At 41.0% G+C, this 16,331-nt stretch overlaps 1 protein-coding gene and 1 long non-coding RNA gene across 42 annotated transcripts in view; one reads left to right on the top strand and one right to left on the bottom strand.

The window, feature by feature from the left end:
• The window catches only part of AMBRA1 (autophagy and beclin 1 regulator 1), a 183,711-nt gene that overhangs the window by 63,038 nt on the left and 104,342 nt on the right, over positions 1-16,331 (bottom strand). The window lies entirely within an intron of this gene.
• LOC146405268 (uncharacterized) lies at positions 5,521-14,443 on the top strand. Its single transcript, XR_014837005.1, has 3 exons — positions 5,521-5,580; positions 6,692-9,473; positions 10,580-14,443. It is a non-coding gene; the product is annotated as an uncharacterized LOC146405268 (long non-coding RNA).

Raw genomic sequence — 16,331 nt, 5'->3', positions numbered from 1 at the left:
CTTAACCCACTAAGTCACAATGAGAACTCCACAAACTATTTTTTTCAACAAATTTTCTCTTCATCTGTTGGCCTTACTCTATCTGAATAAAACCCAAATCCTGGGTATACTTTAATACAGTTATGTGCACCAGTTTTTCTGAGGGGAGAGTCCTAGCTTTTTATTTATGTATGTATGTATGTATGTATTTTTGAGAGTCCCAGCTTTTAACACACATTCCCATAGAGTTCACTGTCCTCTAAAAGATTAAGAACTAGTGACCTAAACCTTTCAGGTCAGTCTGGGGCTTGAGCTCAGTAGATGATAACGTATCACTGAAGAAGTCTATTGAGGGCAGTATAAAGCCCGGTGGCCGTTCTTAGAGAGCACAAAAAGAAACAGTGAAGACTGCACAGGGCTTTGTCTCTGTTTTTCTTGGCTCTTTGCAGTGCAGAGGATTGTGAGGTGGGGAAGTATAAAGGGAGATGGTTCATAAATCCCTGAAGTAGTGATGGTAATGATAAATTAGCATTTCTCTCAAATAATACAAAACTTTTGAAATGCTTAAACATCCCAAGGGTTGGGGAGATCAGAGATTGTCCAAGTTGTGTTTTGTAAAAACAACGGGCACACTGTGCCAACCAATGACAATATCACCAGCAAAGAGATAAAACCTCGGCCCTCACCCTCCCTAAGGCAGACAGAGATTTTTAGACCAAAGTACAGAGTCTTGAGACATGCCCAGAATAAAGAGTAGTTATCTCAAACCAGAAAGCTTTTTGATGGCTGAGTGAGAACTGAATATTAAACAGATATCTATCAAATGTAGCACAGTGGAAGATGTATACAAAATGGTAATGCGATGTCCTTCTTCCTTGGTTGGAGCCAATAAATTGAAGAGATAAGGCTTCCATCAAAAACATTACAAACAAGAAAAGGCAACTTAAGTGTCTAATGAGTAGTACAGACAACCAGAGCCACAGCTCTTTAGGCAAGGTCACACTGGGCTTGGGGAGAGGACACCAGGAAAGCTTAGGGAAGAAATAGGAGCTAGGGCTTAAAGGAAGGAGCAAAAGGATTTGGAAAGGAGGAGAGGAGAAGAATGGTTCAGAGCAGAAAGAGGCTACCGCCCACAGTGATTCAGGGTTCAAGGGCTAGCATCAGTTCAGTGGAAAAGCAAAGACTCATATAAAGCAGAATATAAAGTCAGGCTGAAAAAAAAAGACAAGGAATTTATCATCTATACAGCCAGAAACAGAAATTCTTTGAAATTTTTTGAGTAAGGGAATTACAAAGCGGATAGCTTTTAAATTTTAATTTTTATCAAAGTACTACTTACACATAATTTTAAAAGTTAGAGTGTATTATAAAACTAATAAAGTTAAATAGCAGCCTTCTGCCCCATCCTCTCCCTTGATTTCTGCTCTCCAGAAGCAATTACTTTTCAAATCTTTTAGCTATTTTTCTTCTGATAATTAACTGCCATATTTCTGCTGTTACTAATTCTTCAATTTCAGCAATTATCTACTGGCTTCCTAAGATGGGATATGATTTCTCCTGCCCTCTCTCCTCCTCCACCCTTCCAAAATACTTACGGCCCATTTTTAGGTAAAATAATGTTAATTATTTAGAGTATTGGAGTATTGTGGGGTTTTTTGCTTTTTTTTTTGTTTTTTTTGTTTTTTGTTTTTTTTTAGGGCTGCACCGGTGGCATATGGAGATTCCCAGGCTAGGGGTCGAATCAGAGCTGTAGCCTTTGGCCTACACCACAGCCACAGCAACTTGGGATCCGAGCTGTGTCTACGAACCATACCACAGCTCACGGCAATGCTGGATCCTTAACCCACTGAAAGGGGCCAGGGATCAAACCTACGTCCTCATGGATGCTAGTCAGATTTGTTTCTGCTGAGCTATGATGGGAACTCCTGGAGTATTGTGACTACACAAATATTCACAGCATAAGGAATAGTATAATAAGTTTATATGTGAATAACTGTTTCTTTTGGAAAAGAAATGCCACAACCTGCTTGTCATCACCTGCTTTATACAATGAGCATATATATATTTTTCTAATTCTTTTACTGTGGTTTAGTGGAGATTTGGGAAGGGATTTAAAAATGCAACATTTACATTCTATCGTGTTTGCCAGAAGTCTCTAGTCACATTTTATGAAGATTAATCTAGCCAGTAGTTCAGAAGTGGGAAGGCTAAAAGAGGGAGTAAGGAAACTGCAATGGTATGACAGTGGCCAGAATCAGGGTTAAAACAGAAGAGAAAGAGGAAAGAATGAGAGACCAGTAGGGATGAATCATCTGTACATGGCAGGAAACAAATACAGGTAGCTGGGGAGAAATAATAAGCCACAAAGGCCTACCACCTGGATGTCAAGAAGAATGTTGGTAAAATTAATAACAATAGGAAAGGGAATCAAAGAAGTTACTGTTGAAGATAGGTCAGTTTTTTTTCAAAAAATTAAAGAGTTATCATATGTAGCAGCAATTCTAGTCTTAGGTATATACCCGAGATAAGTGAAAAACATATATTTATACAAAAACTTGTATATAAATGTTCATAGCAGCATTATTCAAAGAGTGGAAAAAGTTCAAATGTCCATCACCTGACAAATGGATAAATTAAATGTGCCATATCCGTATACAGTGGAATATTATTTGGCCATAAAAGAAGTGAAGTACCAATACATGCTATAACATGGATTAACACTGAAAAAATATTATGCCAAGTCAAAGAAGCCAGACACAAAAGGCCACACATATTATATGATTCTATTTATATGAAATATCCAGGAGTTCCCATCGTGGCGCAGTGGTTAACGAATCCGACTAGGAACCAGGAGGTTGCGGGTTCGATCCCTGCCCTTGGGTTAACGATCCGGCGTTGCCGTGAGCTGTGGTGTAGGTTGCAGATGCGGCTCGGATCCCGAGTTGCTGTGGCTCTGGCGTAGGCCGGTGGCTGCAGCTCCGATTCAACCCCTGGCCTGGGAACCTCCATATGCCGCGGGAGCGGCCCAAGAAATAGCAACAACAACAACAACAACAACAAAAGACAAAAAGACAAAAAAAAAAAAAAAAAGAAATATCCAGGAGAGGCAAATCCAGAAAGACAGAAAGGAGTTGCCAGGGACTGGGTGGGAGGGAAGGAACAGGAAGTGACTCCTAATGGGTATGGAACTTCTTTTAGGGGTGATGAAAATGTTCTGGAATTACACTGTGGCGATTCTATGAATACGATGAAAACGACTGAACTGTACACTTTGAAAGGGTTAATTTTCGGAGTTCCTGTTGTGGCGCAGTGGAAACGAATCCAGCTAGTATCCATGAGGATGTGGGTTTGATCCAGCATTGTCGTGAGCTGCGGAGTAGGTCACAGACATGGCTTGGATCCCACATTGCTGTGGCTGTGGTGTAGGCCAGAAGCTATAGCACTGATTTGACCCCTAGCCTGGGAACTTCTGCATGTTATGAGTGCAGCCCTAAAAAAGGATTAAAAAAAAAAAAGAAAGAGTTAATTTTATATGTGAATTATGTGTCAATAAAGAAGTCCTGGAAAACGTCATGAACTTAGGAGATAACTCGCTGAGAAAGAACAAAAACGATAAGAGATAATCCATACTTTTATAGATGGAGTTGAGAGCAAGTCAATATAACCAAAGAAAGGAGTTGTCTCATGGTGCAGCAGGTTAAGGATCTGGTGATGTCACTGCATTGGCTCGGGTAGCTGCTGTGGCTCGGGACTGATCCCTGGTTCTGGAACTTCCACATGTCTAGGGCACAACCCAAAATCCCCAAAACCAACCAAACAAACAAAAAAACAGCCAAAGTTAAAAGGATATCTAAAAAATTGCTTGGGAGTTCCCCTTGAGGCTCAGCGGGTTAGGAACCCAATGAATGGAGTCTCTGTGAAGATGCAGGTTTGATCCCTGGCCTCACTCAGTGGGACAAGGACCTGGTGTTACTGAAAACTGCAGTGTAGGCCAGAGATGGGGCTCAGATCTGGTGCTGCCGTGGCTTTGGCCTAGGCTGGCAGCTGCAGCTCTTATTCAACCCCTAGCCTGGGAACTTCCATATGCCATGAGTGTGGCCATAAAAAGAAAAAAATAATTTAAAAATTATTTAAATTTATTATTTATTATTTAAATTATTAAAACACTCAGCCTAAACTACACATTCTTCTACTGTCTGTCCCAAGGATTTGAATCAGCTCTAAAATCACATTAGTGAGAAATGAGGAAAAGATTCTGTCAGCTCTTAATCAAGTCAATAAATATGTACTGCATGATAACAATTTGCAAGTACAGGAATTTATCCAAAATGCAAATTTTTTATAACCTAAGTTCAATCAGGAACAAGACCTTGATCCCAAACCCGGAATATTCAGTTTACTTAGAAAAACACGATTGCTGTATTCCCAGGGCATAAGGTGCTGAAAGGTACACAGGAAGCCCTAAGACATTTATTAAATGAAGCAATGTTGATCAAGCAAGAGTGTTGATTTCTTTGAGTGGTTCTGTGCACTGTAAGAACAATGGGTGACAAAACTGTCAAGAATGTGCAGTAAGGAGTTCCCACTGCAGTGCAGTGGGTTAAGAATCCCACTGCAGTGGCTTGGGTTGCTGTAGAGGCGCAGGTTCGATCCACTGGGTTAAAGGATCTGGCATTGCTCAGCTGCAGCACAGGCTCCATCTGCGGCTTGGATTCAATCCCTGGCCTGGGAACTTCCATATGCTGCAGGTACAGCCATAAATAAATAAGTGTATATGTGTGGTAAGCAGTACATGCTAATGGTTACATATTTTATTTTATTTTATTTTTGGGTCTTTTTGCCATTTCTAGGGCTGCTCCTGTGGCATATTGAGGTTCCCAGGCTAGGGGTCGAATTGGAGCTGTAGCCACCGGCCTACACCAGAGCCACAGCAACGCGGGATCCGAGCCGTGTCTGCAACCTACACCACAGCTCACAGCATCGCCAGATCCTTAACCCACTGAGCAAGGCCAGGGACGGAACCTGCAACCGCACGTTCCTAGTTGGATTCGTTAACCACTGAGCCACGACGGGAACTCCATGGTTATATATATTTTTAAAGGCCTCTGCATCACGTTTAAGGAAAAGGAAGATGTAATCAAATGTTAGATTTAGCTGGCTTAGGCTTTATACTTATATACACACAGTTATAATTTTAATTGAAACTGCCTCAGGCAAAACGTGTTATGTGTTGAACTCTCTAGCTCTTAACCCTCCCTCTTCCAAATGAAACTACTGGTTTTAATAACAGAATTCTTTATTACTCTGAATATATTAGGAATATAACCCTTGCATTACAGTAAAATGGGCTATAACAGAAATAGTAGGCACTAGAAATATGAAAAAAGACAAGGTTCTTCATAAAAAAAGACAAAGTTCTTAACTTGAGGGAAATATTTAGTGAGAGAGAAAATATGCATACAAATATGAGATACAAGGAAAAATACTGTAAAATTGTAAATACATTATACACCTTAGGTACAATTTGAATATAAACTATCCTTTTTTTTTTTTTGCTTTTTAGGGCCAAATCTGCGGCATATGGAGGTTCCCAGGCTAGGGGTCAAATCGGAGCTGTAGCTGCCGGCCTATGCCACAGCCTTAGCAACACAAGATCCGAGCCGAGTTTGTGATCTACACCACAGCTCTTGGCAACGCCAGATCCTTAACCCACTGGGCAAGGCCAGGGATTGAACCTGCATCTTCATGGATCTTAGATTCAGTAACCATTGAGCCACGATGGGAACTCCTGAATATAAGTTATTTTGAGAGTAAAATAAATCTAAGAATAAGACATAGCGACATATATTTCATTTCTTTAAAGTTACTATCACCTAATATCTATACCTCGCATTCTGATATAACTGAGCATTCCGGTTTATATTCATTTTCCCCAAATATGTAGCAAGATACTTTATACACTAATTACTTATATAAGACTTATATTATCTTCCTTAAAGCCAAGGAAAACTTTCTAATTGCTACCATTTTCTAAATATTTATCTTGGAGTTCCTGTTGTGGCACAGTGGAATCGAATCCAAGTAGGAACCATGAGGTTGTGGGTTCGATCCCTGGCCTCACTCAGTGGGTTAAGGATCTGGCGTTGCTGTGAGCTGTGGTGTAGGTCACAGATGCAGCTCGGATCTGGCGTTGCTGTGGCTCTGGCATAGGCTGGCAGCTGTAGCTCTGATTAGACCCCTAGCCTGGGAATCTCCATATGCCTCAGCTGCGGCCCTAAAAAGACACATAAACAAACAAACAAACAAACAAACAAATAAATATTTATTTATTTATTTATTTATTTATTTTGTGGCAAGGGCCACAATAAATTATCATTCAATAAATGTTTCCATTCAACCTTTAAAACTTCCCTACAGGAAGTCTGTTTATTCGTTAGACTAATATTTAGTGAGTTCCTACTATGCGCCAGACAATGAATAAAACAGACAAAAAGTCCTGGTATTACATTCTGCAGGAGGAAGAAATATATAACAAAGAAATGAATTCACATAGCATGTTAAATTATGTTAAGTATCATGGAGAAATAGAAAACAGAAGACCAATGGAAAGTGTAAGGTGTGAAGGGCTAACAATTTTATTGACTGATTGATTGATTGATTGATTGTCTTTTTAGGGCTGCACTTGAGGCATATAGAAATTCCCACACTAGAGGTTAAATCGGAGCTGCCGGCCTACACCACAGCCACAGCAATGCCAGATCCAAGCCAGGTCTGTGACCTACACCATAGCTCAAGGCAAGCCAGATCCTTAACCCAATGAGCACGGACAGGGATCAAACCCATGTCCTCATGGATACTGGTCAGGTTAGTTACTGCTGAGCCATAACAGGAACTCCAGGGCTAGCAGTTTTAAATAAAGCCATCATTGAAAGGCTTTACAGAATTCCTCTTTTACAGATAAGGAAACTGAGGCTCAGATAAGTTAAACAACTGTCCCATGGTCACTCAGTTAGTAAAAGGTGAGATGAAATGTGAATTCAGCTGTCCTTAGAATTAAGCTATGTGGCCTTTCCCCAAGTCAGTTATAAATTGTTACATGGGTTTGCTTTAGCAGATACTTCTTTAAGATTATGTTTGCATTTTTAATATCCCAAAGGAGTTAAGGAGTAACTTTTTATCTCAGTATTTAATGTCTTATTTCACATCCAACTAACTTTTGCAAAGGAGTAGTGAAGCTATTCTTAGAAAAGCCAAGAACAGGTCAAAATGATAATTAGTCCAGGAGAGTCAATGGATACTTCATAAACTACATTCAGCCTGTAAGAAGATTATGTACAAACCCTGAACAAGTCCTGCTTCCTCTTACTGCTGCTGTGACTGCCCCTATTTAGTTCATCAAGAAGTATTTATTGGAGTTCTCTTGTGGTGCAGGAGGTTAAGAGTCCAGTGTTGTCTCTGCAGCACCTCAGGTCACTGCTGAGGCTCAGGTCTGATCCCCGGCCCAATGCAGTGGGTGTGGCTGCATCTGGGGTGTAGGTTGCAGTGGTGACTTGGATTCTATCCCTGGCCTGGGAACATCCCTAGGCCATGGGTGTGGCCCCCCAAAAGAAGTACTTATTTTACATCCCAGTGGTGCCTAGCACAACTCAGATGTGTTACAGCAACTCCTTTTATTAAGCTGAGATGGATCCTTTTCAGCCACCTGAGCCTGTGTCTTAGCATTGAGGTGTTCCTGTCAGTGGAACATCTGAAACTGGCAGTCCCAGCTTGTCTCAGGTACTTCAGGTACTGCAGATAACCTGCAGGCAAACATCTACTTTTATTCTTTTTGACCTCAGAGAATATCTTTTTCAAAGAAGTTAGAGCACTTTACTATTTTTTCCTACTTAATCCCTGGAAGGAGCACAGAGGTAAAAACCACATCCTTATCCATCAAGTGGACAAAGAGACAAATGACTCACCCAGATTACACAGTGAATTAGTGAAGGAGCCAGAACGACACCAAGCTGGCCGTCAACTTCTAGTTCAGCTTCTAACACACAAGATCAGCAGTTCCTCATCATTTTGTGTTCATAGTGTACAATTTGGGTACTGGATTTTTTGGCAATATATTTGAAAGGATTAAAAGACTCAACACAACAGCAAAGTCAACAATAATAAAAATGCAGGCACTATTATAATAAGACAAAGTCTCACAGCACGCATCTGGTGGCCTTTGGTCCTGCATCAATGAGCAGGACAGTTCTCCCTGTCCTGACTGGTTGCTCATCAGGCTAATTCTCTCATGTGCCAGGAAACACAAGCTCTGCACCAGTCTCTTACCCCCTTACTGCTACCAACTTGCATCCTACTCTAGGACACACATGTGACTTTCTCAGGCCCAAGGTCAACCTGACATCACTATAATGATATTACTTAGAAAAACTGCATATTACGCACCAGTCAAAAGTTGGTGGCATACCAGTGTGTTAGATGTGCAAGAAAAGCCAGCCTGCCTGCCTTCAGGAAAGCCAAGCTGCCTCCTCAACTAAGAGGTCAACTTGAATTTAGTGGTTAATTAATACTTTAATGCAACATCATCAGGAAATAAGCAATTGACAATCAGTGCCAAAGGCACTCATTAAAGACTACATCCTCCTGTGTCACATCAGAATGACAGCCTATCTGATAGCCAGGAAGAGACAACTGACCTCATCTAAGGAAGTCAAAGCTGGAAAGGCACTATACCTCCCAAAAAAGCTTACTGAAGAAAAAAGGCTATTTAAGTCTGATTTGAGTGGTAAGAACTTCAGGTGTGGTTAAGAGACAAAAGGAAAACTAAATACGTGATAACTTGCATTTTTATAACATATTGCTCTGACACGCTAAGTAGTCTATTGATCTCTCTGGGTAAATAAAGCCTTGTAATAGAACAACAAAGTTAATTACTTTCTTGTTACCTGTGGGGGAAATTGTGACAGACAGATGTAATGATCATGGGTAAGAAATCAGATACAACCTAGGATACAGTAATTCTGAAAAGACATGAAAATAATAATTAAGGAGTTCCTATTGTGGCTCAGCAGGTTAAGGGACCTGACATTGTCTCTGTGAGGATTCAGGTTAAATCCCTGGCCTCCCTCAGTGGGTTAAGGATCCGACATTCCCGCAAGCTGTGATAGGTCACAGATGCAGCTCGGATCCCGGTTGCTGTGGCTGTAGTGTAGGCCAGCAGCTGCAGCTCTGATTCAATCCCAAGCCTGGAAACTTCCATATATTGAAGGTGCAGCCATTAAAAAAAAAAACAAATTGAACCTGAAGGTTAATTTAGTATTTTCTGTTAAAAACTTCTAGCATTTGGAGTTCCCGTCATGGAGCAGAGGAAACAAATCCAACTAGGAACCATGAGGTCGTGGGTTTGATCCCTGCCCTCGGTCAGTGGGTTGAGGATCCAGCGTTGCCGTGAGCTGTGGTATAGGTCGCACACGCAGCTCAGATCTGGTGTTGCTGTGGCTGTGGGCCAGCGGCTGTACCTCTGATTAGACCCCTAGCCTGGGAACCTCCATATGCCTCGGGTGAGGCCCTTAAAAGACAACAACAACAACAACAAAAATTTCTAGCGCTTATATGTAGCATAGGGCCTAGAAAAGTGCAGCACTCAAGGAATATATTCCACTGAAATTTATTACATACTAACTTGAAAACAGGACTATATTATCTATCTGAATAGCAATGAGTCCAGTTTTTGTATTTTTCCTGTGATTACTTTCATAATGAGGTTAATAAACATTAGAATCACTAGGGGAAAACAGTTTCCAATGAACAAGAGAATAAATGAACAAATAATTTCTCTGAGGTACGAGACTGATATGAACAGAACAGATCCATTCACATACTTCTCAAATAAAAAGAAAGACTCTCATTTCTACCCCCAATCCCACTCTTTGTTCTAATGTAGCTATACTGTCTGTTGGACAGAGAGGGAAAAACCCTACAAGGGATTAGTACACATTCTAGATTTTTCCCTATGCCTAGCAGATAAGATTAGGCTCAAGGAGAGAAATACAGTGCTGGTTCACCAAGGACAATTAATCCCTATCTATCTTCTTCTAAGGGTGTCATGGAAATGATCTCGAGCACAAGAAAGATGAGCAAAAGCAAAAGTCAAGAAAGTAGAGCTGAGAAATGGAAATGTGAAGGCTCAGCTTGAGAAGGTCCACGGGTAGCTACAGGCTAAGGAGGATGACCACACTACATTCCCACAGGACCAACCTGAGAACCTGGAGGGGAGTGAGGAGAAGAGAAAACAAGTGGGATGGACTGAATACATTCTGAAATGGAAAAGTCTTATCAACAGCAAGAATTTAAATATAATACATAAATAAATCATAAAGTATTTTAGGTGCTTCTGAAAGTGAAACAGCAACCCAACTAACTTTAAAGCCTAGTCAATCTAACTAACAGGCAGCCTCCAGGGCCTAATGAGAGGTATAATTTGGAATACAAAGGATTAGTTATGATTTTAAAAATTCAAACCTTTGGCTTCTTCATTTTTGTCTTTTCAGGGCTTCATCGGTGGCACAAAGAAGATTCCAGGCTAGGGGTCAAATTGGAGCTGCAGCTGCCAGCCTACGCTACCACCACAAGGATCTGAGGCTTGTCTCAGATCTATACCACAGTTCACGGCAACGCTGGATCCCTGACCCACTGAGTGAGGCCAGGATCAAACCCATGACCTCATAGATACTAGTCGGGTTCGTTACCGCTGAGCCATGATGGCAATTCCAAACCTTTAGCTCCTTGCAAAAAAGCAGTTACGTGACTCCTTGATATTTCCTAATGTTCAACATTTAGGAACAACAAAGCCAATGGAGAATATAAGCAAAATATTCTAATGTCCAGGTCCTAGGTTGAGAAGGGAATGGGGAGGCACACATTTCTCTGGGAGTTCTCTCAATCTCACCTTTGCAGTATGCTTTGGTTGAATCTACTTACGCATGCAAACACATATAATAATCCCCTCCCATCACAGACTGCCCAATAAAGAAATGAAAAAGAAAGATATAAGAGAAGCTCTGGGGATAATTCAATTTGTCAAAATTAGAAGATCTAAGAACTCAAATTCCAACATTTTCCTTTAGAGACAGGGCCCCTGAGGCCATTTCCAGTTTGATAGTTTGTTTCAGTTATACTCCCCACACAAAAGTAATGAGTCATGCAAAATTGTAAAATGTGAAATAGTCCAATTGTAACCAACACTGCTTAGCTCTTGCTCTAAGAATCCCATAATTTCCTGCCTTATCCCTATCACTTTTACTTTAAGGTCCCGGATCTGGAGTGAGGTAGAACAGGCAAGAGTGGCATCCAAAATGAGGAAGGCAAAGAAAGCAGGTATCTTTAAATACAGCATATCCCCAATCACCAGGACAAAGATTATTTTTTTCAGGATTTCCAAACTCTAACAGTTTTTCTTCAGGTGTCTAAAAAAAGCACTGTCTCTCCCTAGCTGTATTAGCCTTTCAGGAAAAAGTCCCTCTCCAATGTAGGAGAGACACTAGTAACACAAGGAAAAGGGAGACAACTATACTTCATACCTGAAAATAAAGGCTAACAAAAAAATCTTCACTAACCAACACGAAAACACTGTGTACCTGTAAATAATGGCAGAAAGGGACAAAAGGTAGACATGAAGTTGAGGGTTATAAACAGCCAGTCTGCTTCTCCTTCACCACTGTAACCTCCAATTCCACGGCCAATTCCTCCCAGTGGCAGTTTCAGACTTTCTACAAATGAGCCTTAGGGTTGGCAGTTTAATGAGTGGGGTGGGGACAGGTTAGGTCCTGAAGCTGCCATCAAAGCAAGATCATAATTTTCACTTATATTTACTTATATATGGAATATTTTTAGGGGTGGCTTGTGTTGCATAATAGTGGCACAGATGTATCTAAGGATTCCCAAGCTAACCTGTCGTGAGACATGTTTCTACAATATTTTCTTAGCCTCTTTGCTGAAAACTCCATCTTGTCCTGCTTTACTTTACCCCATCTTCCTGCTTGAAACACAGTCACAGTGCTGGTCAATGACTTAAGTTTAAGAACAAAGACCTAAAGGCATAATTTATTCACAGGGTCAGCTGAATGAGGACATAATGAGTTGGTGTAGCCGGTGCAGATAGGCACGCCGCACAAGCATGATATGTCCTCTAAAGAATAAGAGAAAGAGGAACCTCATGGCCCCAAGTGGTTTATGAGGGGTCATTAGCAGAATATGCATCAGCAAAGAGAACCAAGGTGCAAAGCTAGGCACCCTGGGTTGCTGCAGATAGGCATGCCCATGCGTTTGCGGAAGCACAGTGAGGATTCTCTAGATGCTATGCATAGATAGCTAGAAGCCAAGCTTCCTCAAATGCTAATGACTGTTGAATGCCTAAAGGTCAGAGTAAAAGCTTAACCATCTACCAGCTACGTGACCTTTAAAACAACTTTAAAAAACCTATATCCTGCACCTGCAACCCCTTCCTCACTTGACGTAATCCTCAAGAGCACAATAAAAGCAGTGTGGTTTCTTGAGGCAATACTCTTGGTCCCTGAGACCTTGAATCTCCCAGTTCCCACATTTACTTAGGATAAACGTCTCTGTGTCTTGTTTTCTGTTAACTTTTTTCCTTAAGTTTCTTCAGCCCCAACCTGCTGAGCTGGTCTCGGCACTAAGCCTGGGTGCTCATTGCTCCCATCCCACTAGGACCTTAAAATTCTTCCTCAGTAAGACAAAGATCTGAACAGCTGGAAACTTCTTTAGAGCAGGTGTTCTTAAGCTGTCACTGCAGTCTCTCTACCTTGGAACATGAGAGTGGAGAAATCGGGCATTTGAAACAGCTTATTTCAAGTCTGCTTTGATATGTTCAGTTTTAATTAGTTTACCTAACAGGCAATATAACATTTCACCACTTTCCCCTAGTCATCTCACTTCAACAGAATCAATGAAGATATTTAGACCAAAAAACACTTTGTGGCTTTTACAAGCTATCAGTTAGATCTTATGTTAGCTGTATTTGTTTTACCTTAAAGAAAGTCAAGTTGAAATTTGGTGAACCACGATAGATAAAGATAAAGGTAGGAGAGAAGGGGACCCAAAGAGCAAAGGCAGAAGAACGGAAGGATACTGGCTGAGCGCCACCACTACACACTCTACCAGGGATTCTCTCTTACCAGGAAGTAAGAGATAAGCTCTAGTAGTCTACCTCTTTAAACAGTCTCTGCATTTCCATTCGCAGCACTATTCTTCCTTTCCAAGGCATACCACTGCTCCATCTCCTCTTGGGAGCGGAATCTATATTCCCCCCCATCCCAGGCTAAGCTACTTCTCTTCACTTTCTAGTAGCAAACATGGCTACACATACATTACAAGGCAGCAGCTTTCTTTCTGCCTCACAGTCATTTCATGATCTTGGCTAAGCTTTGAGGCAGAGCAAGAGATATTCGGAAAGGCACACTAAACTATTGCGTGTCTTGAGTTGAGTGATGTAGTTCTTGTGACAGCCAGTTTAAATCTTCAATGATAAGTATACATGTTTCATGTGCACAGGCCTTGCTATTTGGAATCCAAGAGCCTGTGCAAAATTCAGAGTTCACCAACAGCAGAGCCTGCATCCCATCAGTCATGGAGATGGCTCTAAACATCAAGGATGTCCTAAAAGAATGTCAAGTGCATATTAAATCTGTCTCTATGTGCCCTGCGGCCCAATCCATGCATTCACATTTGGAACCCATAAAATAGTTTTTAACCTATCTCATCAATAAGGCCAAGCAAAAGCTAAGTCTCGTGCTTGAGAGGAACCAAATTCTGGCTTCTCTCAACCACTGCTAGAAGAAAGCACAATGTGCTACAGTGATTGGGCACACAAAGATCCCTTGCCTTAGTTTTCTGGAACTTTTCTTTCAATTAGTTAAAGGAGCTATGGATTATAAATGATGCCATGGGTACAGGTTCACTTACAGCCAATTTAGTAAGTGCTTGCACAGTTAATTCTGTCAATCTTACTCCTACACAGAAATACATGTGGCCCCACGGGGCCCAACCACCCACAGAGCTCTTTTGCACATCTTTTTACCCTCCAGCACACAGAAATAGAGGGCTACATCCCAGAAAACAGAGAAAGAGAAAAGGTAGTTTCTCTGAAACGGTATGTCTAGAAAACAAGGATCCAGCTTCCCATTTGGATTTAATTTCTAAATTCAAGTCTCTCTGAATAAACCAAATCATGATTTAAACCAAGACCTTACTCTGGAGTTCCAAGTCTATACATCTATAATCCTTGGTATGCTTAAACTTCCCTTTCATGTATATGTAAGGGCACTTTAAAAAGTAGTTTGTTTGGAGTGAGTTACCAGGCTACCTCAGATCTCAAAAATCTATCTCACTGTGGTAAAATGTTATAGTAAGGGCCTCGAATGATTTAAGTCTCCCTGTGCCCAGAGAGTCCCCCTCTGACTCTGGGCTCAGCCATGTGGTTTGTGTTGGCTGATAGGACAGTAACAAAAGTAACAAAGGCAGAGACTTGCTAAGTGCCTCCGTTTGGGGGCCTAACCTCATATTTCTCTTTGGAAGCCTGAGACACTAAATGAAGAAACTGATGGGAAAAAAAAAAAAAAAAAAAAAAAAGAGACAAGTCACCCCAGGTGAGGCCAACTAGCCAATCAACTGTCAGATATGTGTGTGTGTGAAGCCATCTATATTAGTTTTATATGGCCATCATTACAAATTACCACAAACTTCAAGGCATAACATAAATTTACTAGCTTTCATTTCTGCAGGTTACAAGTCCAATATAGGTCTCCTGGGGTTAAAATCAAAGTGGCAGCAGGACTGTGTTACTTGCTGGAGGCTCTAGGGGAGGATCCTGTCTCCTTCCTCATTTGTTGTCGGCAGAATTCAGTTCCTCACAGTTTGAGGACTGAGGTTTTTGCGGCCTTGCTAACTGCTAGCCGAGGGCCAAGCAATTCCCCACCCCCCCGCTTTTTTTTTTTTTTTTTTTTTTTTTGTCCTTTTAGGGCCACACTGGCGGCATATGGAGGTTCCCAGGCTAGGGGTCTAATTGGAGCTACAGCAATGCCAGATCTGAGCCACGTCTTCGACATACACACCACAGCTCACGGCAACACCAGATCCTTAACCCACTGAGTGAAGCCAGGGATCGAACCCACGACCTCATGGTTCCTAGTTGGATTCATTTCTGCTGCGCCACGAAGGGACCTTTTTTTTTTTAATGTAATTTTTAATTTTTGGACTATGTCAAATTTATTTTTTTCATTTTATTCAATTGTTATTTCCCCAATACATTTTTTTCTACTGTACAGCATGATGACCCAGTTACACATATATATTCTTTTTTCTCACATTCTCATGCTCCATTATATGTGGACTTATGAATGATGGCCATTCTGACAGGTGTGAGGGCATCTCATGGTAGTTTTGATTTGCATTTCTCTAATAATCAGGGATGATGAGAATTTTTTCATGTGTTTGTTAGCCATCTGTATATCTTCCTTGGAGAAATGTCTATTCAGGTCTTTCGCCCATTTTTCCATTGGGTTGTTGGCTTTTTTGCTGTTGATTTGTATAAGTTGTTTGTATATTTTAGAGATTAAGCCCTTGTCAGATGCATCATTTGAAACTATTTTTTTAGAGATTAAGCCCTTGTCAGATGCATCATTTGAAACTATTTTCCCCCATTCTTTAAGTTGTCTTTTTGTTTTCTTTTGGGTTTCCTTTGCTGTGCACAAGCTTGTCAGTTTGATTAGGTCCCACTGGTGTATTTTTGCTTTTATTTCTGTTGTTTTGTGAGACTGACCTGAGAAGACATTTGTAAGGTTGATGTTAGAGAATGTTTTGCCTACGTTCTCTTCCAGGAGTTTGATGGTGTCTTGTCTTATATTTAAGTCTTTCAGCCATTTTGAGTTTATTTTTGGGCATGGTGTGAGGGTGTGTTCTAGTTTCATTGATTTGCATGCAGCTGTCCATGTTTCCCAGCAATACTTGCTGAAAAGACTATCTTTTTCCCATTTTATGATCTTGCCTCCTTTGTCAAAGATTAATTGACCATAGATGCCTGGGTGCAATTCCCATCTTCTAACACTGCCTCTGTCTGACTGGTCTGCCGTTCCCTTCTATTTTTAAAAGGTCTCATGTGATTAGACTGGGTCTATGCAGGTAATTCAACACTATCACCCCCACCTCAAAACCTGTAACCTTAATCACACTTGCAAAGTTTCTTTTGCCACATAAGGTAAATATTCACAGGTTCTAGGGATTAGCTATGCGGAGGCCACTGTCCCACCTATTACACCAACTAAGACCATCCACGCTCAGCCACG

Source organism: Sus scrofa, chromosome 2 (assembly GCF_054392235.1).
Source record: "Sus scrofa isolate SSC_HxYL_T2T_F1_AM1 chromosome 2, Sscrofa_HxYL_maternal_Yorkshire_Landrace_v2.0, whole genome shotgun sequence".
NCBI classification, from domain to species: domain Eukaryota; kingdom Metazoa; phylum Chordata; class Mammalia; order Artiodactyla; family Suidae; genus Sus; species Sus scrofa.
This window is presented reverse-complemented; position numbering and strand designations above follow the sequence as displayed.